Source organism: Coregonus clupeaformis, unplaced genomic scaffold, assembly GCF_020615455.1.
Source record: "Coregonus clupeaformis isolate EN_2021a unplaced genomic scaffold, ASM2061545v1 scaf0156, whole genome shotgun sequence".
Lineage (NCBI taxonomy): Eukaryota > Metazoa > Chordata > Actinopteri > Salmoniformes > Salmonidae > Coregonus > Coregonus clupeaformis.
The window spans coordinates 235408-258573 of NW_025533611.1; the positions used below are offsets into that span (position 1 = coordinate 235408).

At 40.7% G+C, this 23166-nt stretch overlaps 1 pseudogene; it reads right to left on the reverse strand.

Moving 5' to 3' along the window:
- Positions 1-306: 306 nt before the first annotated feature.
- Positions 307-17324, reverse strand: LOC123483858 (annotated as a pseudogene).
- Between the last annotated feature and the right edge of the window lie 5842 nt (positions 17325-23166).

A 23166-nucleotide genomic window follows, 5' to 3' on the forward strand; every position in this document is an offset into this window, starting at 1 on the left:
AAGCCAGTGGAGTGTGCAGAGGAGCGGGGTGACGTGAGAGAACTTGGGAAGGTTGAACACCAGACGGGCTGCGGCATTCTGGATGAGATGACTTTTTCTCAATATGTAAAGACAGTATTATTGTTTTAAGGTCTATTCATTGTCTGATTTCACACAATAACAAAATATAGTTTGAGCATATTTTGAATTGATGGGAATGTGGCCTATGTGATTTCTACAAAGCATGTCTGTGGAATGTAAAACTTTTACTGTACAATACACATCTAAACTACAATACATACAAATAAATTGTTTTCAACTCTTGTAGAGTCCCACAGAATCACTGGTAATCTTTAAGAATATAGTTTTGTATTGCTATTAGTTGTTATTACGCAAATATAAACACTTAATGCAACAATAGAATGAAATAGAACCCAGGAAATAGTTATGTAACTCTGAATATCTTGAAAATAACAAGTTGTACCACATAATGATCATGAACAGACGAAGATTCTAGTTCTGAACAAGTAAGCAAAACAAAACAGAAATGTGCAGGTCGTGATTAAATGAAACAGTAACATCTATGTACAGAAGGTACACATGAAGGATGCTGAGGATGCAGAGGGTTCTATATCTATAGATGCCCAGATTATGACCACATCCTGTTCAGTTCACAGTTCTTCCTGGTTGGAAGAAGAAGGGGCTTCTGGCTGGCGTCCAAATGTGATCTTGTCATACAGAGTCTGCGGCTAAATGTGACAGGCAACCAAGAAGAAACTGTTTCAGCATTATGAAATGTAGACAATTTCCAAGTAGAGTACATAGTCTCCTATTCACGCAGAGACTGTTTTATTTTATTTATGTTCAAAGATATCAGGTATGACCATTCATGTCTCGCTCTCACCGTGTTCAGTCTTGGGACAGCCAGATCACCTACTGTCTCATAGATGGACATTGCCTGACTGTTTGATCTTGTCTGGAATATATACAGAAAAAGGTACTTAAACGTATAAACAAAATGGATGAACATTGCACAAAAACACTGCCTATCAGCAATTACAGTACACAGTATAGCGGAATACAGTACACATACATGGGTCGTTCCATGAAAACAGTGCTTGGACATCCCAGTCTCCATAGTAACCACTTTATACATATAATCCAGAGGAACATCCCTTTGATATTTTATGTATAAATTGTCCATTTTAATTTTGAAAGCCTGTTATATTACATGATGTGCCCTTTAGACCACGTGGAGAATTGAATAAATCAGATTTTCGATCAGAGGCATTAGGGATGACCAGGGATGTTCTGTTGATAAGTGTGTGAATTGGACCATTTTCCTGTCCTACTAAGCATTCAAAATGTAATGAATATTTTTGGGTGTCAGGGATGTGTATGGAGTAAAAAGTACATTATTTTCTTTAGGAATGTAGCAGAGTAAAAGTAAAAGTTGTCATAAATATAAATAGTAAAGAAAAGTACAGATACCCAAAATGACTACTTAAGTAGTACTTTAAAATAGTTTTACTTAAGTACTTTACACATCTGCTGTGTCCATATTGTCTGTGAGTTTCTAGTGGATAGACCATATGGTTCAAGATAAACTAGCCTAATTAATTTTAAAAAGCATCTAATCAACAATGGCCATATTTTCAATTAACTCTGTAACTCTTCCAGCTATTAACTTTTTTCACAAGTGCCACCAGTTTGACCCCACATTTTTTTTAAAACAAATATAAAGGATATTTATGCTAAAACCCTCATATAAAACATTGTTTTGATTATATATTTTTTTCACAGCTTTGTGATTCAATTTAATTATTTTTAAATCATCTTATTTAGTTATTTCATATATTTTACGTGATAAGACCACGCAGAGGGCCAGAGATAATTACAGACACCTGTGATCATCTGAAATACCAAAAGAGGCTCTAGTTGTCTAGTGATAAATTACATACAATTCTTGAAAGTTACCAAAATTCTGGTAGTTTACTGCATACTTACATCTTTCATTCTTGTGTTGTCAGTTAGATCTGCTGTTTATGACAAGAACATAATATCAACCAATCAGATAGATACTAAACAGGATATCCACAAACACACCCAATAATTAATACATTACACACTTCTGAGGTTTCACACTCGCTTTCCGATTTCCATAAATCCCTAAGCCCAACATTTTGAACAAAATATCTAATTATGCTTATGCCACATCATAAACATCCTAAGAATACATCCAGAGCCTAAAATGTCCCTTTAAGTATAGATGAGGCCCCTATGCTGTACATACCTGTGTTACAGCGGCCCCTGCAGTAATACACTGCCACAGCTACGGTGAGGATCAGCACCACAGCGCCACCTACTGGTACCCCGATGTAGATCCTATTCCAGGACAGCCATGTATCATACTCTATAACACAGATGTGATTAGACTGGTGTTTCTTAAACCTGGTCATGGAGACCCAAAGGGGTCCACGTTTTCTTTTTTGCCCTAGCACTAACATACCTGATTCCACTAATCAACTAATCATCATACCTTAGTGGAATCAAGCATGTAGTGTTAGGGCAACAACTAAATTGTGCCCCCCTTTGGGTCCCCAGCACCAGGACTAAGAAACACTGGATTAGACCAGTGGTTCCCAACTCCAGTCCTCTAGTACCCCCAACAGCACACATTTTATGTTGTAGTCCCAGACCAAAAAACCCCCCAGAATTAACTCAATGAGGGCCTGATGATTAATGACAAGTAGAATCATGTGTGCTTGTCCCGGGCTACAATAAAAATGTGTACTGTTGGGGGTACTGGAGGACTGGATCTGGGAACCACTGGATTAGACTCTGCAATATGCTAAAGCCTACAGAGTTCTATATTATATCTACTCAATGTAATCACATGTATTACATAATACTGTATATTATATCTACCCAATGTAATCGCATGTATTGCATAATACTGTATATTATATCTCCCCAATGTCATCACATGTATTACATAATACTGTATATTATATTTGACAACATAAGCACAGAAGCACACTGTATGAAAAGTGTATGGAGTGTTGCTGCTTTATGAAAGGTAAGCTTGGCTTCTTATATGGTGTTGAGTTAAGCTTAAACCATGTATTTAGATTGTAGGTAGGTATTGCAGTTTGGTATTATAGGTAGCTTACTCAGGTAGTTATTGAAGGTTATTGTAGGTAATTATTGTAGGTAAGGACTGTATTCGGCGGACTCCGGCGAAGCACGAGGCTAGCCTACCCACTACTTGGACCAACAAAGCTAGCTAGCTAGCTAGCTAGCGGGTAGCTACTGGTAACTTTTTGCAACTGTGGTTAATTGTTTCCAATGTTATTTCATGCTTAAGAGTACCTGTGATTGAGCCAGCTAGCTGCTACCATTCAGCTGTTTTTCTAACCTCATCCGAGGCATTAACGTTAGGTGGTTGGTAGCTGCTGTACTTAATTACAGCTACTGATAACAGTCTGCTGTAGTTTACAACAATTCTAATTTCTAAAGTGGAAGTTGGGAGAGTTTTACTCGGGTGGTTCAGTGAAACAATTATAGTTTCTGAGGTGGAAGTTGGGAGAGTTATATATATATATATTTTTTTTTTTTGGTGAGGGAGGCCTGCTCTCTCCTTTCCCTGATGTTTAGTTCATTTCATCCCGATCTCCTCTGCATTATTGTAGCCATCTGCTGCAGCCTGTCAACTATGCCTCTGCCTATCCCTGTTCTCTCCTCTCCGCACAGGCTACACAAACGCCTCACACCGCGTGGCTGCTGCCTTTCTAACCTGGTGGTCCCTGCACGCACCACACACCTGGAGTTCCAGGTCTCAGGCAGCCTCTGGAACTGCCGTTCTGCCGCCAACAAGGCTGACTTCATCCCAGCCTATGCTACCCTCCAGTCCCTCGACTTCCTGGCACTGACGGAAACATGGATTACCACTGAAAACACTGCTACTCCTACTGCTCTCTCCTCATCTGACCATGTGTTCTCGCATACCCCGAGAGCATCTGGTCAGAGGGGTGGTGGCACAGGAATCCTCATCTCTCCCAAGTGGTCATTCTCAATTTTTCCCCTAACCCATCTGTCTATCTCCTCATTTGAATTCCACGCTGTCACAGTCACCAGCCCATTTAAGCTTAATATCCTTGTCATCTATCGCCCTCCAGGTTCCCTTGGAGAGTTCATCAATGAGCTTGACCCCTTGATAAGTTCCTTTCCTGAGGATGGCTCACCCTTCACAGTTTTGGGGGATTTCAACCTCCCCACGTCTACATTTGACTCATTTCTCTCTGCCTCCTTCTTTCCACTACTCTCCTCTTTTGACCTCACCCTCTCACCATCCCCCCCCCACTCACAAGGCAGGCAATACGCTTGACTTCATCTTTACTAGATTTTGCTCTTCTACTAATCTCACTGCAACTCCCCTCCATGTCTCCGACCACTACTTTGTATCCTTTTCTCTCTCGCTCTCCTCCAACACTACTCACTCTGCCCCTACACAGATGGTAACGCGCCGCCGCAACCTTCGCTCTCTCTCTCCCACTACTCTCTCCTCTTCCATCCTATCATCTCTTCCCTCTGCTCAATCCTGCTCCCTCCAATCTCCTGATGCTGCCTCCTCAACCCTCCTCTCCTCCCTTTCTGCATCCTTTGACTCCCTGTGTCCCCTATCCTCCCGGCCGGCTCGGTCCTCCCCTCCAGCTCTGTGGCTTGATGACTCATTGCGAGCTCACAGAACAGAGCTCCGGGCAGCTGAGCGGAAATGGAAGAAAACTAAACTCCCTGCCGACCTGGCATCTTTTCACTCCCTCCTCTCTACATTTTCTTCATCTGTTTCTGCTTTTAAGGCCGCTTTCTACCACTCTAAATTCCAAGCATCTGCTGAATCCCCCCCCCCTCCTCCCTCTCTGTGGATGACTTTGTCAACCACTTTGAAAAGAAGGTTGACGACATCCGATCCTCGTTTGTTAAGTCTAATGACAAGTGACTGCAGGCCGTCCAACAACCTGCCCGCTTGACCCCATCCCCTCCTCTCTTCTCCAGACCATCTCCGGTGACCTTCTCCCCTACCTCACCTCGCTGATCAACTCATCCTTGACCGCTGGCCATGTCCCTTCCGTCTTCAAGAGAGCGAGAGTTGCACCCCTTCTCAAAAAACCAACACTCGATCCCACTGATGTCAACAACTACAGACCAGTATCCCTTCTTTCTTTTCTTTCCAAAACTATTGAGCGTGCCGCCTTTAGCCAACTCTCTTGCTATCTCTCTCAGAATGACCTTCTTGATCCAAACCAGTCAGGTTTCAGGACTGGTCATTCAACTGAGACTGCTCTTCTCTGTGTCACGGAGGCTCTCCGCACTGCTAAAGCTAACTCTCTCTCCTCTGCTCTTGTCCTTCTAGACCTGTCTGCTGCCTTTGATACAGTGAACCATCAGATCCTCCTCTCCACCCTCTCCGAGCTGGGCATCTCCGGCGCGGCTTACTCCTGGATTGCGTCCTACCTGACCGGTCGCTCCTACCAAGTGGCGTGGCGAGAAGCTGTCTCCGCACCACGTGCTCTCACCACTGGTGTCCCCCAGGGCTCAGTTCTAGGCCCTCTCCTTTTCTCCCTATACACCAAGTCACTTGGCTCTGTCATATCCTCACATGGCCTCTCCTATCATTGCTACGCTGACGATACACAACTAATCTTCTCCTTTCCCCCTTCTGATAACCAGGTGGCGAATCGCATCTCTGCATGTCTGGCCGACATATCAGTATGGATGACGGATCACCACCTCAAGCTGAACCCTGGCAAGACGGAGCTGCTCTTCCTCCCGGGGAAGGACTGCCCATTCCATGATCTCGCCATCACGGTTGACAACTCCGTTTTGTCCTCCTCCCAGAGTGCGATGAGCCTTGGCGTGACCCTGGACAACACCCTGTCGTTCTCCGCCAACATCAAGGCGGTGACCCGATCCTGCAGGTTCATGCTCTACAACATTCGGAGAGTACGACCCTGCCTTACACAGGAAGCGGCACAGGTCCTAATCCAGGCACTTGTCATCTCCCGTCTGGATTACTGCAACTCGCTGTTGGTTGGGCTCCCTGACTGTGCCATTAAACACCAACAACTCATCCAGAATGCCGCAGCCCGTCTGGTGTTCAACCTTCCCAAGTTCTCTCACGTCACCCCCCTCCTCCGCACACTCCACGGGCTTCCAGTTGAAGCTCGCATCCGTTACAAGACCATGGTGCTTGCCTATGGAGCAGTGAGGGGAACGGCACCTCCATACCTTCAGGCTCTGATCAGTCCCTACACCCAGGCGAGGGCATTGCGTTCATCCACCTCTGGCCTGCTGGCTCCCCTTCCTCTGCAGAAGCATAGTTCCCGCTCAGCCCAGTCAAAGCTGTTCGCTGCTCTGGCACCCCAATGGTGGAACAAGCTCCCTCACGACGCCAGGACAGCGGAGTCACTCACCACCTTCCGGAGACATTTGAAACCCCACCTATTTAAGGAACACCTGGGATGGGATAAAGTAATCCTTCTACACCCCCCCAAAAAAAATAAAAATAAAATAAAATAAATAAAAGTATAATTGTAAAGTGGTTATCCCACTGGCTATAGGGTGAATGCACCAATTTGTAGTCGCTCTGGATAAGAGCGTCTGCTAAATGACGTAAATGTGCCCTTGAGCAAGGCACTTAACCCTAATTGCTCCTGTAAGTCGCTCTGGATAAGAGCGTCTGCTAAATGACTAAAATGTAAAATGTAAAATGATTATTATGATATCTGGTTTCCTGGGGTTGTTCTGTCATTACTACACTTTACTGTTGTAGATGCAGATTTCCAACTGACTGAGTCGGAGGCGTTGCAGGTTACACTGATGTCTCCGTCTGCTGGTGACAGAGAGAAGTGTATCTGCTGGTCGTCCCTGTACGTTTCATTCCCTCTCTCCCAGGTGTAGGAGAGGTTGGAGCAGACTGACACGTTGCACAGCAGCCACACTGAACAGGACTGGTTGGCCAATAGCTTCATCTTCTTCTGGATCGCCACCTTGGATATAGGCTCTGAGAGAGAGAGAGCGAGAGCAAGAGAGAGAGAGAGACAGAGAGAGAAACAGAGAGAGAAACACAGAGATAGAGAGAGAGAGAGAGGGAGAAAGAGAGAGAGTGAGAAACAGAGAGAGAGAGAGAGAGAGAGAGAGAGAGAGAGAGAGAGAGAGAGAGAGAGAGAGAGCAAGAGAGAGAGAGAGACAGAGAGAGAAACAGAGAGAGAAACACAGAGATAGAGAGAGAGAGAGAGAGAGAGAGAGGGAGACAGAGAGAGAGAGAGAAACAGAGAGAGAGAGAGAGAGAGAGAGAGAGCAATAAAAAGAGAGAGAGAGAGAGAGAGAGAGAGAGAGAGAGAGAGAGAGAGAGAGAGAGAGAGAGAGAGAGAGAGAGAGAGAGAGAGAGAGAGAGAGAGAGAGAGAGAGAGAGAGAGAATCATTCTAAATGGACCATACCAATACAGGATAAAACTTTGGAATAACACAAAGCAGCCTACCATGGATCTGAAGATGGATGGTCATGGTTGGAATCTAGTGTCCTTCGTTTGATGCGGCAGAAACTAGAAATTCACCTGAGTCTTGCAGTGTCAGTTCTCTGATTGTTAAACTAAAGTTATTGTCGTTCATTTCTAGTCTCCCCTCAAACTGTGATCTTGGTAAGGTAAAGTTATCTTCAAATTCTGCAATGACCATTTTGTTATACTTCCACTCCATTGACTTTAAATATTTCCTTTCTAAGCCTGAGGGCAGCTCCACTGAGTCCCCCACTCCTTTGTTGAACAACATAGAAATACCCACACCTGAAACACACAGATACACAACATGACATTCTGACATCAATCAATGGTTACACTTACACTACAGGGCTGTTATTACTGTGTATTTATTATTTATGTAAGTATAGTGTAGAAAGTATTGTAGTTACTCATTGTTACACTGTACACAGTGTACCTACAGTGTGCCTACACAAATAATTACACAATAATACACTGCAATGTAAAGTGTTACCCATCAATGAATAGATAATAATGGATTTAATTTAAATAGCACTTTTCCAGGTTTCATTTATACTGTATGACATTTAAAATATCCACATTTAACATATCTTTACATATTTGAGTGTGTGGGTCCTATACATTAGTTCATTAAAGTCCACTCCTCCCCCGCATTCAGCAGAACAGGATGAGATTACAGGACAAGAGAAGTAGGGGTGGATCTTTATCAATAAATGCTCCTTGGCTCACGTCTAAGTACAAATCAACTATGTGGAAATGCAAACATTTTGGATCCATGAAAAGCTCTATATAAAAGCCATGTATTATTATTATTATTACTATTATTACTACTATTACTATTACTATTATTATTATTATTATTATTATTATTATTATTATTATTATTATTATTATTATTATTGTTATTAGTATTATTATTATTGTTATTATTATTGTTATTATTATTACTATTATATATATATATATATATATATATATATATATATATATATATATATATATATTTATACTATTATTACTATTATTTGTATTGTTACTATTCTTTTTATTATTACTAATATTACTATAATTACTATTATTATTATTATTATTACATAATGTTTTTACTGTGTAATTATGCACCAGAAATGCATCATACACTCCATGGGCAACAATCAATTATGTATTATTAACCTTTAAAAAATGTCTTCTTTCATTAATTATGAAAAAAAGAATGCAGTTACAATGACGCAAACTTTAATATGTAAGACATAACAGCAGTTGTTCTTGTCCTGCAGTGGAGCTTATTACTTAAGAGTTATTTGGTCACACTTTATTTGGATGGTACCATATATAGTGCATTTGGAATGTATTCAGACCGCATGACTTTTTTCACATTTTGTTACGTTACAGCCTTAATCTAAAATTGGTTCAATTGTTATTTTTCCCTCATCAATCTAAACACAATACCCCATAATGACAAAGCAAAAACAGGTTTTTAGAAATGTGTACAAATTAACTACAATTTAAAAACTGAAATATTCAGTACTTTGTTGAAGCACCTTTGGCAGCGATTACAGCCTCAAATCTTCTTAGGTATGATGCTACAAGCTTGGCACACCTGTATTTGGGGAGTTTCTCCATTCTTCTCTGCAGATCCTCAGGTTGGATGGAGAGCGTCGCTGCACAGCTATATTCAGGTCTCTCCAGAGATGTTCGATCGGGTTCAAGTCTGGGCTCTGGCTGGGCCACTCAAGGACATTCAGAGACTTGTCCCAAAGCCACTCCTGCATTGTCTTGGCTGTGTGCTTAGGGTTGTTGTCCTGTTGGAAGGTGAACCGTCGCCCCAGTCTGAGGTCCTGAGTGCTCTGGAGCAGGTTTTCATCAATGACCTCTTTGTACTTTGCGGGCGTTCATCTTTCCTTCGATCCTGACTAATCTCCCAGTCCTTGCCGCTGAAAAAAAACAACATAGCATGATGCTGACACCACCATGCTTCACTATAGGGATGGTGCCAGGTTTCTTCTAGATGTGACGCTTGGCATTCAGGCCAAAAGTTCAATCTTGGTTTCATCAGACCAGAGAATCTTGTTTCTCATGGTCTGAGTGTCCTTTAGGTTCCTTTTGGCAAACTCCAAGCGGGCTGTCTTGTGCCTTTTACTGAGGAGTGGCTTCCATCTGGCCACTCTACCATAAAAGCCTGATTGGTGGAGTGCTGCAGAGATGGTTGTCCTTCTGGAAGGTTCTCCCATCTCCACAGAGGAACTTTGGAGCTCTGTCAGAGTGACCATCGGGTTCTCAGTCACCTCACTGACCAAGGCCCTTCTCCCCTGATTGCTCAGTTTGGCCAGGCGGCCAGCTCTAGGAAGAGTCTTGGTGGTTCCAAACTTCTTCCATTTAAGAATGATAGAGGCCGCTGTGTTCTTGGGGACCTTCATTGCTGCAGACATTTTTTGGTAACATTCCACAGATCTGTGCCTCGACACAATCCTGTCTCAGAGCTCTACGGACAATTCCTTCGACCTCATGGCTTGGTTTTTGCTCTGACATGCACTGTCAACTGTGGAATCTTATATAGAGACAGGTGTGTGCCTTTCCAAATCATGACAAATCAATTGAATTTACCGCAGGTGGACTCCAATCAAGTTGTAAACACATCTCAAGGATTATCAATGGAAACAGGATGCACCTGAGCTTAATTTCGATTCCCATAGCATACTTATGTAAGTAAGGTATCTGTTTTTTCATTTTTAATATATTTGCAAAAATTTATAAAAACCTGTTTTCGCAATGTTATAATGGGGTATTGTGTGTAGATTGATGAACATTTGTATTGATTTATTCCATTTTAGAATAGGGGTGTAACGTAAGAAAATTTGGAAAAGGGGAGGTGGTCTGAATACTTTCCGAATGCACTGTAGATGATCTACAGATGGTCATACTATCAACAAACTATCTGTTGAAAAGCAACTGCTTGCTAAGTTTAAGTTAAGGTTAGGTTTAGAATAATGGTTAGGGTAAAGGTTAAGATTAGGATAAGGGTTAAAGTTAGAGTTAGGGCTAGGGTTAGGGTTAGTAGATAGTTAGTGGAAATGTTATTGACAGTTATTTAACATTGTAGTGTCTTAGAGTCTGTGATGTGCTGACCTTTGCAAAAAGTGTGTTAGAGGAAACTTGGCTCTAGGATTTTGCTGATGTTGCATATGGGGTAACAGATGAACTTTACTCTACTTTGCTGAAACATCTGGAAAGCATTACTAAAGTTCATGGAAAAATGATATGGGGAGAGATGTGAAAAAGACCAGGGATTGGATTTTAGAATCACACCATATTACGTCATAAATGATATAAAACCATGTCTTGAAGGGAGAAAAGTAGAGAATAGCGAATTACAGAATTGGCTCTTGCTGTTCTTAAGATATCTGCAGGTATCTGTAAATTCGACGCTGAAAATTATTTGTTATAATAAACCTTTATAAACAAAGTACAGTGTCGGCAGACTCCTTATCATCACAGCATAGATCAGCATTGTTGTCTTGGACACCACATTTAATGGCGACGAGGATTGGGGCGTCTTGCATCTTTTCTCAGCGTTCCATTCATGGGCTACGAAGTGACTCCCGCTCAAGAGGCATGCAGATACGGTGAGCTTTCTCACAAACTTTGGGCGCTGGTCGGTTCGTGTGGCTGTGTGTGTGTGCGCTGGGGGGATGTACCGTCAAAGAATCTGTGCGTGCGTTTTGCTGGTTTTTTGCAGTGTGATAGGAATTCTGTTCTAAATTTTCTAAATTAGTTTGCGTTGAGAACAACGCAAAAAGTGGGGAGTGTCTATAAGGCACACCGATAGGACACACATATTTTGGCTTGGAAAAAGTGTGAGAGAGTGTCCAGGAAAGGCATGAAGGAATAAAAGACAGTATACTTTAGGACACCGTTAATTTAAGGAAGCCCTTGAAAAACAAGGCATCAATATGATGGCCATAAATCTTGATAGTTATTAGATTAACTCTCAAGTCAGTTCTGGGAACTGCAGGTTTTAAGACAATATGTTCAATTGTATGTTTACCGCTCAGAATTTATTTGACGAAGTATCTGTCTGAAGTAATCCTCTCTTTTGAATGTCTAAAACCTGAAGGTAGCAGAAATTTAGCAAAAGGAATATAAAAGAAAATAGGAACGGCGATAAGCATGCTTGCTTTGTATAAATGGATCCTGTATGTCTCTGTGTGTGTGTGTGTGTGTGAGACAGAGAGAGAGCCGCTACATGTGTGTACATGGAGAGGTCTCTGATTACTTCCAGCTGTGTGTCGACTAAGGCTATGACAACAGGGCTTTTACTCTTTTGTAAGGAAATATGTTAGTTAAGGTCAAAACCTTATGAGTCTCTATAAAAAGAGAATGTTCATTAACTATTAGAATAGCATGACCCTACAGGGAGGATTTTTTTAAGAGTGTATAGAGATGTTTTGTAATTGATAACAACATAACTATAAATCTACAGATTAGGATAAGTGAAAGATAACAAACTTGGAAGTGGGATTTGTGTTCTATGTTCTATGTGTTCCGTGTTCGTCTGTGAGCTCTGTTAACTGTTATTGTCTATGGGAGGAGAGAACGAAGCGACAGCTGGTTGATTGATTGGATTAGTTGATTGATTGATTGATTTGATTGATTGCTTGATTGATTTGATTGGTTAGTTGATTGATTGGATTAGTTGATTGATTGATTGATTGATTTAGTTGATTGATTTGATTGATTGATTGGATTAGTTGGTTGATTGATTGATTGAAATTATTAGTTGATTGATATATTTATTTAATTGGTTAATTGATTGATTGGATTAATTGATTAATTATTTTTTAATAAAAACATAATAATAAAAAAAAACAAAGAGGGAAACACATAACAGAGTCATTACAATGGGGAAAAAGGACATCAAAACTACAAAAGCAATTACTCCTCTTCATGTAGTACAGAATAGTAATCCTCTAGTTAATGGTATAGCAAAATTATCTGAAAAATGGAATAAACGTTGGCCTGACATTGAACAACCATGGCCAGTGGAAGGGACTCTTAACCCAGACGTCATCAAGATAATGCAAGTGCTTGTATCCACGTATAAGGCAGATCAAAAGAAGGGGAAGAAAGGAAAACTTCGTAAAGAAAAAAGACAAAGAGAGCTGGGTGTTCTTAAGCTGTTTGAAAATGAAGGACAAAAACTGATAAAAGATACAAAAGATAAGAGAGACAGAGGTACAGAGAAAATGGCCAAAGAGGTGAAGGTGACAGAAAAACTAATTGCAGAAGTCAATACACCTTTCTCATATATGGATTCAGCAAAAACACCCCCACCTTATGAGAAAGAAGCCAAGTTTAAGGACGTTTATCCTCAGCTTCCAGTGATCATTCAGGAGGGTGATTATTGCATCAGAGATGAAGATGAACGAATAATAGAGAGAGGACAAGCAGAAACGACCATAAAGATGAATCCAAACTCCAAAAGCAGGAAGAAAACGAGATGTCTGGAGACTAAGGGTAGAGTGAGGTCAAGGAGGATGGAACTTGATGATGACGATGATGATGATGATGATGATCAGAGTGATTCAGAAGAGATCATGGGTGGATATGACCCTGTCATCAGACAGAGGTTGGCCAGAGCGGAAAGAAGGCGTGATGGAAGTTGGAAGAAGAAGAATACAAGTGATTCGAGTTCTGATGAAAACAAAGATGGAGACAACGATGAAGATTTGGAGACTAAAGGTGCTTCATATTCAAGAGGATTTCATCCTACAATGACTAGCACAGAAGAAATAGAAAGAGATATAGACCGATGCGTATCATACCTGTATAAGGCCAATAATTTAGAAGAAGTAAAAGAACTGGAAGAACAACTCAAGAAGCTGAAGAAAAAGGAGAAAAAGCTGCTGAGAAAAGAATCCCAAGAATCTGAGAATAAATATACATTGAGGCCAAGAAAAGAGGGCACTAGTAAGAAAATTATGCCGGTGATCATTCGAGGACAAAACCTAGAATATAAGCCTTTGCAGAATACCGATATGTCAGATATACTTGAGAAACTGCCTACTCTTCAAGATGGAGCATATCCTTGGATTTCAAAGTTGGAAGAAATTACGGTGGGAACACAGTCTGCCATAGGAGACATTAAGAGACTTTTGGCTAATCTCCTTGGGATTCCAGGCATGGAAGAACTTTTTCAGAGAGCTGGACTTCATAGATATGTGGGGACTGCAGTGAACGACCCTGAATTGTTGGCTGCAAGTAGAAATCGGCTGTGGAGAGCACTGAGAGATACGTTTCCAACAAATGTGCATCCTGACAACATTCTGATTGACCCACTAGGACAACAAGAAAATCTGAGAGCCTACGTGTCAAGAGTTCATCAAGTGTGGAGAAATATTACCGGAAATGATCCAGATGTGAGTCAAATTGAGCAGTCAATCTTGAGAGCTAAACTACAGATGGGACTGCCCTTACCGGTAAGGAGCAAACTGGCAGAAGTGGTTGGACTTGGGAGCATGACAAAAGGTGTCTATACAGATCATATAGCCCATCAAGTGGATCTGTACCGGAAAAAGGAACACAACCAGAAAGAACAGGACCAAGAAACTTTCAGAAAACTCAATCAAATACAACTGGTGGAGAAGAAGAAGGAGAAGAGAAGCTTTGGTTATGCAGAATCAGTGTGAACCAAATCAACAATCACTGCTACAGCTTCAACTGAACAAGGTCAAATGCAATTATACCAGCCACAACAAGCGGTACAAGTTGTTTCATATCCATAGATAGTTTCTGGAAAGAAAGAATTTCAGAGGAAGATACAGGAGCAAGTGAAGATCACCTGTCCTCCAGGTGAACCCCTATAGGAGAAGGAATTGGAGGAGTGAAGATCAGCGATTTCTGAAAATGATGATTTTGGCTCAAGGAGAAGGAGAGTCATAAGCTGTACGGAAGACAAATGAATCTATTTGAAGTGTGAAGATGAATTGAGAATCTATGGAAGAAGAGATGTTGCAAGAAGTTCAAGAATGTTTGAGATATCAAAGTAGGACTGATATTGGATTTGTGAAATCAGCTCAATTGAGGTGAAAGTTGAGGAGGCAGACCTCCTTGGAAGAATCAGTATCCATTGAAAGATGAAGCAATCCAAGGGATTGACCCAGGAATTGAAGGACTTTCAAAAGCAAGTGTTTTGAAGACAATAGAGAAATCGTTAGAATAGCAATCAATTATTGTTTTGGAGAAACCATGATGATTTAGTAAGCTATGGGTTAGCTAATGTTGTAAAGGGGAGATTAGGATAAAAATCACAAAGGAGTAGAGTTTTTGGGAATAATATTTTCTTGAATAGATTGACTATGTCATAGGTAGGTGCACAATCTGTCTGAAAAAATAATGTGTGACTGTTATTCTTGGTTACATTTATATACCAAGAGGTGCATAAGATGTTCAACTAAGCTAAAATATGCTCAGTCGGTTGCAAAGTTGTTGTGTAAAGAAGTCATAAGCAGGTGGGAATTTCCTGACTTAATATCCTCAGAAAATGGGAAAGAGTTTTGTGAATAAATCAGTAAAATGGTTTTTGAAAAAATTAGAGAAAAAATAAAAATTGGAAAAAGTCAGACTAAAATGTTATGAAAACTAGGGTTGAAATAATTCTAGGAAATTTGGAATATCTGATTGTGGGATGATTATATTATTGTTATGAATCAAAGGGGGGAAATGGAATGTGATTCATTTTATATATAATCTTATATATACATTCTTATATTATTGCTGATATTGATGTTTCAATTTGCATGTGTTGTTTTGCAAAAGATACTGTTTGGTATTTTCTTTTCTTCCAGAAGCATATGGGGGAATATGTAGAGGGACTCAAATACTCAAACATGGACAATATGAATGGACTGGAGGAAGTGGAACAAGGAAGGAGTGGAAATGTTCAGATTACATCATCGACGTCGCATTGAAAGTCGACACTGTGGAGGAGATGAAGTGTAGTGGACTACATTCCAGTGTTATATTCTTTCTGTATTAATTTTTGAAGAATTATGTTTTCTGTTGTTGGGTACATGTGGGGACCTCAGATGTTTTTGTTTATTTCGTTGAAGTTTAGGGATATGGGGTCTAGGCAAGGACAGAGAGAATCCACAGGAGGGTCCGATGGGTCGACCTGGACATTTTGATTGTATTTTGTTTGCTGGGGTTTTCATATGTATTCAATTGCATCATAGCTTAAAATGTATTGATAAAGATGTATGAATTGATCTGGAGTACTTAGGTGGTCGCCTAGGGCAGAGGGGCCGTGAGAGAATTTTCCTGTCTTGACTGACTGATGGATATTTGGAATGAAAGCTGCCAGACAGGTTTTTCGCTCTTACACTCCATAACAATTTATTTACACTCCATAATAATGGATTTACACTACATACAAAAATGTGTCTTTTAATATATTTCGCAATGTTATAATGGGGTATTGTGTGTAGATTGATGAACATTTGTATTGATTTATTCCATTTTAGAATAGGGGTGTAACGTAAGAAAATTTGGAAAAGGGGAGGTGGTCTGAATACTTTCCGAATGCACTGTAGATGATCTACAGATGGTCATACTATCAACAAACTATCTGTTGAAAAGCAACTGCTTGCTAAGTTTAAGTTAAGGTTAGGTTTAGAATAATGGTTAGGGTAAAGTTTAAGATTAGGATAAGGGTTAAAGTTAGAGTTAGGGCTAGGGTTAGGGTTAGTAGATAGTTAGTGGAAATGTTATTGACAGTTATTGAACATTGTAGTGTCTTAGAGTCTGTGATGTGCTGACCTTTGCAAAAAGTGTGTTAGAGGAAACTTGGCTCTAGGATTTTGCTGATGTTGCATATGGGGTAACAGATGAACTTTACTCTACTTTGCTGAAACATCTGGAAAGCATTACTAAAGTTCATGGAAAAATGATATGGGGAGAGATGTGAAAAAGACCAGGGATTGGATTTTAGAATCACACCATATTACGTCATAAATGATATAAAACCATGTCTTGAAGGGAGAAAAGTAGAGAATAGCGAATTACAGAATTGTCTCTTGCTGTTCTTAAGATATCTGCAGGTATCTGTAAATTCGACGCTGAAAATTCTTTGTTATAATAAACCTTTATAAACAAAGTACAGTGTCGGCAGACTCCTTATCATCACAGCATAGATCAGCATTGTTGTCTTGGACACCACAACATCTACAAATCATCTACAAACTACCTACTTGGGACTATCCAAATAAAGTGATAGCGAGTTCTTTTTGTAAGGGACGCCTTAAAAACAATGGATACAATCCAGTATCACCTTAAATATAATGAATGACATGCATCTAGAACATGATCGTAAGATCTCCTGCTTTCCAGAGGCACTGCAAAAGCTATTGATCCAACCACACCATCACAGACGGAATGTGTTTCATAAAAAAATGCATTATCAAAACACCATACATGTTTGTCTGAATATAGGCAGAGGTGTTATCACACAGTAATAAAGTAAATGTTTTGAGATATCCAACCAATCACTGACAAGGCACTTCCCAATCAACACACACCATGTACAAACCAACAAGGAAGTTAACCGTTGAACAGTTTTCCTAACTTTATTATACAAGCAAGTACATGTAATAGATACAAAACATGAACAGGAGAAAGTAAAGAATCCATACAATACTAACCATAGTGGAGGATAGAGAGTAGGAGTATTCCCTGTTTGGAGAAGCAGGAGAGGGGACCACCAGACATCTCTATTAGGTGTTGTGTGTCTGTTTCCTCTGGCTGTACATCCTCCCTATCTCTCTGTGACTGACTGGTAGCTAGCTAGACTCACCAAAATACACAGAGAAGAGAGAGAGAGTAGAGAAGGGAGAGAAGAGACTTATTTTGATGAGAGATGCTGTTCTAAAAAAGACTGCCTGTATGTTAGTTGAAAAGGAAGTAAGAATCTATCTGAAAATACCCCTTCACTCAGCTTGAGAGTTAGAGAATGAGGAGTGCGTGTTTGGGGTCTGTTACTGCGGTGATCAGGCTGATGGTATCAGAACGGTGTGTGTGTGTATTTTCATGTAGGCATCGTATGCCTGCAGAAGGGTTTGCATGAGTTATCCTGCATGCTCATTGTTCAGTGTGTTTTTTGTGAGGAAGTGGGTCCTAGCTTACTGACAAAGGCCCCCTTCTACGTTTCATGTAACATATTGTGTCACTTCCTGTCTGGTGGTCTCCGTGACACAGACACAGTTGTCTGTCTGTCTGTCTGTCTGTCTGTCTGTCTGTCTGTCTGTCTGTCTGTCTGTCTGTCTGTCTGTCTGTCTGTCTGTCTGTCTGTCTGTCTGTCTGTCTGTCTGTCTGTCTGTCTGTCTGTCTGTCTGACCGACCACATATATATAAACACAGACACAGAACCCCCCTAACTGGAACAGTGATGCCATTAGTCATTAAGACCTTGACTGTAGGATGGTGAGAATATGAGCAAGACCTGGTCAGGTAGTTACACGTGGAATGTAGCATAGTAATGGAATAGGGTTGTGGGTTCGATTCCCTCAGGGGACCGTTATGAAAAAGTATGGAAATCTATGCTTACTTGAACGACCTCTTTGCAATCACATTTCAGTTTTTTAAAACACACAAGACATTTGTGTGTGTTGGTTGTAGAACTACAGCAGGTTAATGTTAAAGTATAGTGAGAGGTCCTTGCTTTCTTAGATGAGGGGGCGGTTATAAAATGTTGCACATCACTATTTTTATCAGAGAAAGGACGTCACGTGTCTCAAGTTCTTGATATGTATTTCTGTTAGTATTTCCTGATGTTGCAACTAAACCATAACTGATCAACCTAAAGTACTAGTTTGGAGAGTTCTCTTTTGACATTTCTCTTTTCTTCTCTTTTCTTCTCTTCTCTTCTCTTCTCTTCTCTTCTCTTCTCTTCTCTTCTCTTCTCTTCTCTTCTCTTCTCTTCTCTTCTCTTCTATTCTATTCTATTCTATAATAGTCTATATTATTATATTCTGTTTTATTACCAGGGGTTTTCCAATCAAATGCCAGACATTCAATTATAGAGTTTTGTTATCAGTAAAGATGTTGCCACCCCAGCACTTTTCCTGGTTTTTTAAAGAGGAAGTGATACACAGTATCAGTACTGACCAGCTCCTCAGAACTGCTGCAGAGAGGATATGCCATTAGAAAGCGGTCCTTTTCAGGCACACCCTTCCCTAAAAAATCATTATGAAAATCTCAATGAGTCTTCAGCTGATGGGAAACAGCAGTTGAACTAAGCTCATGAGGCATTTATAAGTTATATTCTTCAAGATTCAATGGGTATATATCATTAAAGAGATGAACCGGTACTTTTGTACACTTTTTAGCCAGTAGTTGTATTGCTCACAAGCCAAAAGTGGTCCAGACATTTTTATCTCAATATCAAATCATTTCTGGGTAACAATTAAGTATCTTCATGTGATTGTTCTCAATTAAAATGATCCCAAAAAAAAAATATTCTAAGCAAAGCGCAATTTGACAATCAAGAATTTAGCTAGGAATGTCTGGGCGTGGTCTGAGTGGAAAGGGGAAAACTGAATATTAGGTAGGTGTTCCTAATGTTTGGTATACTCAGTGTATATAAAACACAGGAAAATCACGTTTTTGACAGCACTGGGACTTTAAGTCGTTTTCTTTTGCCATTTTTCTATCAGCTTTTTGTTTTTTGATTGTTAATTCAGAATCCGTAATGAATTGGTCATCCTGAATGAGTTTTAAGTTTGAATTTGCCAGTTTGGCTCACTTGCTACCTACCAAGCTAGCTTGGAGACTGTTTGGATGTGAATGGGTTAGAATGCCACAACACCGGCTTGGAGAGAAGCAGAAGAAGAGAGAGGACTGCATGAGGAGATGGCTGGGACTAGTAGATAAGATACTCTGACTGATAATGTTATGCTTCTAGTGCCTTTGAGGCAGCATAATAGCATCACCCAAGTGGGTGCTACATGGAGTTAGTGGAGAGAGAGGAGTGGCTAGCCAGCTAAGCTAACTATCACCAACCCAGAGCACGGAGGACATGGGGGGGCAGCTGCTGACTGTCTCTCTACTCTGACCGGCTCCCTCCTCCACTCATAGGATCATCAGACCATCAATGCTTCCTCAGTTCTCAATGCCATCAGATCTGCTTCCCTGATCATCCGTCATCTTGTCCAGTTCCATTACTCTCACAATTTATACATTTGTTTATGTTTTTTGTTTGTTCTTCTATAAGCAACTCATATTTTAACTGCCATTTATGCAACATAAGTCTACTGAACTAGGGCAACAGGTAGCCTAGTGGTTAGGAGCAAGCAAAAGGTTGCTGGTTCGAATACCCGGACCGACTAAGGGAAAAATCGCTCTGCGCTCTGCAAGCCACTTAACCCTAATTGCTCCTATAAATCACTCTGGATTAGAGTGTCTGCTAAATGACTAAAATGTAAAAACAAAATAACTAACCAACAAACAATACAATTCAATACAAAGCAGATTATATTGCTGTAGCTGCAGATAAGATCCATCATCATTACACCATATAATTGTTTAAAAAGCTGTTACAGTAATACACAATTAAACCATGATTAATTAAAAACAATGTTGTTTTTTTAATTTTATTTTTTTAAATACAAATCCTTCATGTAAACTCAGCAAAAAAAGAAACTTCCCTTTTTGAGGATAGTGTCTTTCAAAAGATAATTCGTAAAAATCCAAATAACTTCACAGATTTTCATTGTAAAGGGTTTAAACACATGCTTGTTCAATGAACCATAAACAATTAATGAACATGCACCACGGTCGTTAAGACACTAACAGCTTACAGACGGTAGGCAATTAAGGTCACAGTTATGAAAACTTAGGACACTAAAGAGGCCTTTCTACTGACTCTGAAAAACACCAAAAGAAAGAAGCCCAGGGGCCTTAGGCATGCTGCAAGGAGGCATGAGGACAGCAGATGTGGCCAGGGCAATAAATTGCAATGTCCGACTGTGAGACGACTAAGACAGCGCTACAGGGAGACACGTGTAACAACACCTGCACAGGATCGGTACATCCGAACATCACACCTGCGGGACAGGTACAGGATGGCAACAACAACTGCCCGAGTTACACCAGGAACGCACAATCCCTCCATCAGTGCTCAGACTGTCCATAATAGGCTGAGAGAGGCTGTTCTGAGGGCTTGTAGGCCTGTTGTAAGGCAGGTCCTCACCAGACATCACCGGCAACAACGTCGCCTATGGGCACAAACCCACCGTCGCTGGACCAGACAGGACTGGCAAAACGTGCTCTTCACTGACGACTCGCGTTTTTGTCTCATCAGGGTTGATGGTCGGCTTCGAGTTTATCGTCGAAGGAATGAGCGTTACACTGAGGCCTGTACTCTGGAGCGGGATCGATTTGGAGGTGGAGAGTCCGTCATTGTCTGGGGCGGTGTGTCACTAAATCATCGGACTGAGCATGTTGTCATTGCAGGCAATATCAACGCTGTGCGTTACAGGGAAGTCATCCTCCTTCCTTATCAAATCAAATGGTACACTTCCTGCAGGCTCATCCTGACATGACCCTCCAGCATGACAATGCCACCAGCCATACTGCTCGTTCTGTGTGTGATTTCCTGCAAGACAGGAATGTCAGTGTTCTGCCTTGGCCTGCGAAGAGCCCGGATCTCAATCCTATTGAGCACGTCTGGGACCTGTTGGATCGGAGGGTGAGGGCTAGGGCCATTCCCCCCAGAAATGTCCGGGAACTTGCAGGTGCCTTGGTGGAAGAGTGGGATAACGTCTCACAGCAAGAACTGGCAAATCTGGTGCAGTCCATGAGGAGGAGATGCACTGCAGTGCTTACTGCAGCTAGTGGCCACACCAGATACTGACTGTTACTTTTGAATTTGACCCCCTTTTGTTCAGGGACACATTATTCAGTTTCTGTTTATGTCTCAGTTGTTGAATCTTGTTATGTTCATACAAATATTTACACATGTTAAGTTTGGTGAAAATAAACACAGTTGACAGTGAGATGACGTTTCTTTTTTTGCTGAGTTTACAATGTGTTATTGTGTGTGTGTGTGTGTGTGTGTGTTTGTGTGCATAATCCATGTTCCCAGGTTTCTCCTGCTCCTCCTCTGATGGTGTGTCCCTCCAGCTCCCTCAAGGACCTGTAACATATCACCACACAAAGTGATTTATCCCTCCATTTCCTTCAAGGACCTGTAACATATCACCACACAAAGTGATATATCCCTCCACCTCCCTCAAGGACCTGTAACAGATCACCACACAAAGTTATTTATCCCTCCATCTCCCTCAAGGACCTGTAACATATCACCACACAAAGTTATTTATCCCTCCATTTCCAACAAGGACCTGTAACATATCACCACACAACGTTTTTTTAGAGGTATACTTTAAATAGATGCAGTATACTTTGATATCAAAGCATTAGCTCAATAAGTAAGTATAATACAGGTGTAGCATCTTAATATGATCATCCTGTTGTTGCAGGACATTTCCTGCACAGTATGAAATGCAAACTCGTAGTGTATTCAAGGTTTAAAAGAGGCTTCTAAAGTTTTGTATTTCCACTTCAGAATTTCAGACTTGATTTTCCCTAAATACAGATGTATCAAGCCCTACAAAAATGTCCATGCATTCTAATACACACAATAATTCACATATCCTTTTGCTGCAGGAGTATTTTCATTCTGTGAGAAACTGGTCAAATTAAGATCCTACACCTGTATTAGTGTCAATAGCATATGGCTATTAGTCTTACCTGTGGCTTTGTGTGGCTTCACTTGAGAATAGACTGAATCTGCTACTGGTGGGGTTGCTGTTTATGTACGAGGATAAACATCAGCATAATATAATAGTTATATCCAGAATAATATCAATAATAATATCCATAATAATATCCATAATAATATCCAGAATAATGTACAGAATAATAAACATTTATTCAATATGGGTCAAAGAGGAGTGAGGTTCTGATAGTGGGAATATGGAGGGAGGGATGTCTAGTCTTACCTCTCTTCTTCTTGGCTTTGACATTCTTTTGGAGGTCAACCTCAGCATAGGTCACATCAACAGGACCAGCTGCTTCTGACAATGGACATTTGCAGTCAACAAATGCAGAAATTAGCTTAATGCATATGCTGCCTCTTCATTCGAAACAGAAAAACATAATCAGGCTCAGAGAGAGGTAATATAGGTGTAGAGAAGGGGTGGGCAAATTGTGTTTGAGAAAATAAAATAAAACGTTTGTCCACCTCTGGAGTAGAGAGAATACAAATACAATAGTGAAATGTAGAGATTCCAATAGGCCGGCCTGAATGTTTTGACAATATTTAGGAGATAATTTGCTATGGGAGTGCAAATCCAAATGTATGTTAACATCAACACTATAATCCATAGTTCATCACACTGATGATTGTCAAGCCCTGGCCTATAGAACTCTAGCTAGTTTGGTCAGGGTGTGAATATATTCTAGGTTTTGTATTTCTATGTTTGGCCGGGTGTGGTTCCCAATCAGAGACAGCTGTCGCTCGTTGTCTCTGATTGGGGATCATACTTAGGCAGCCAGTTTTCCTGCCTGTGTTGTG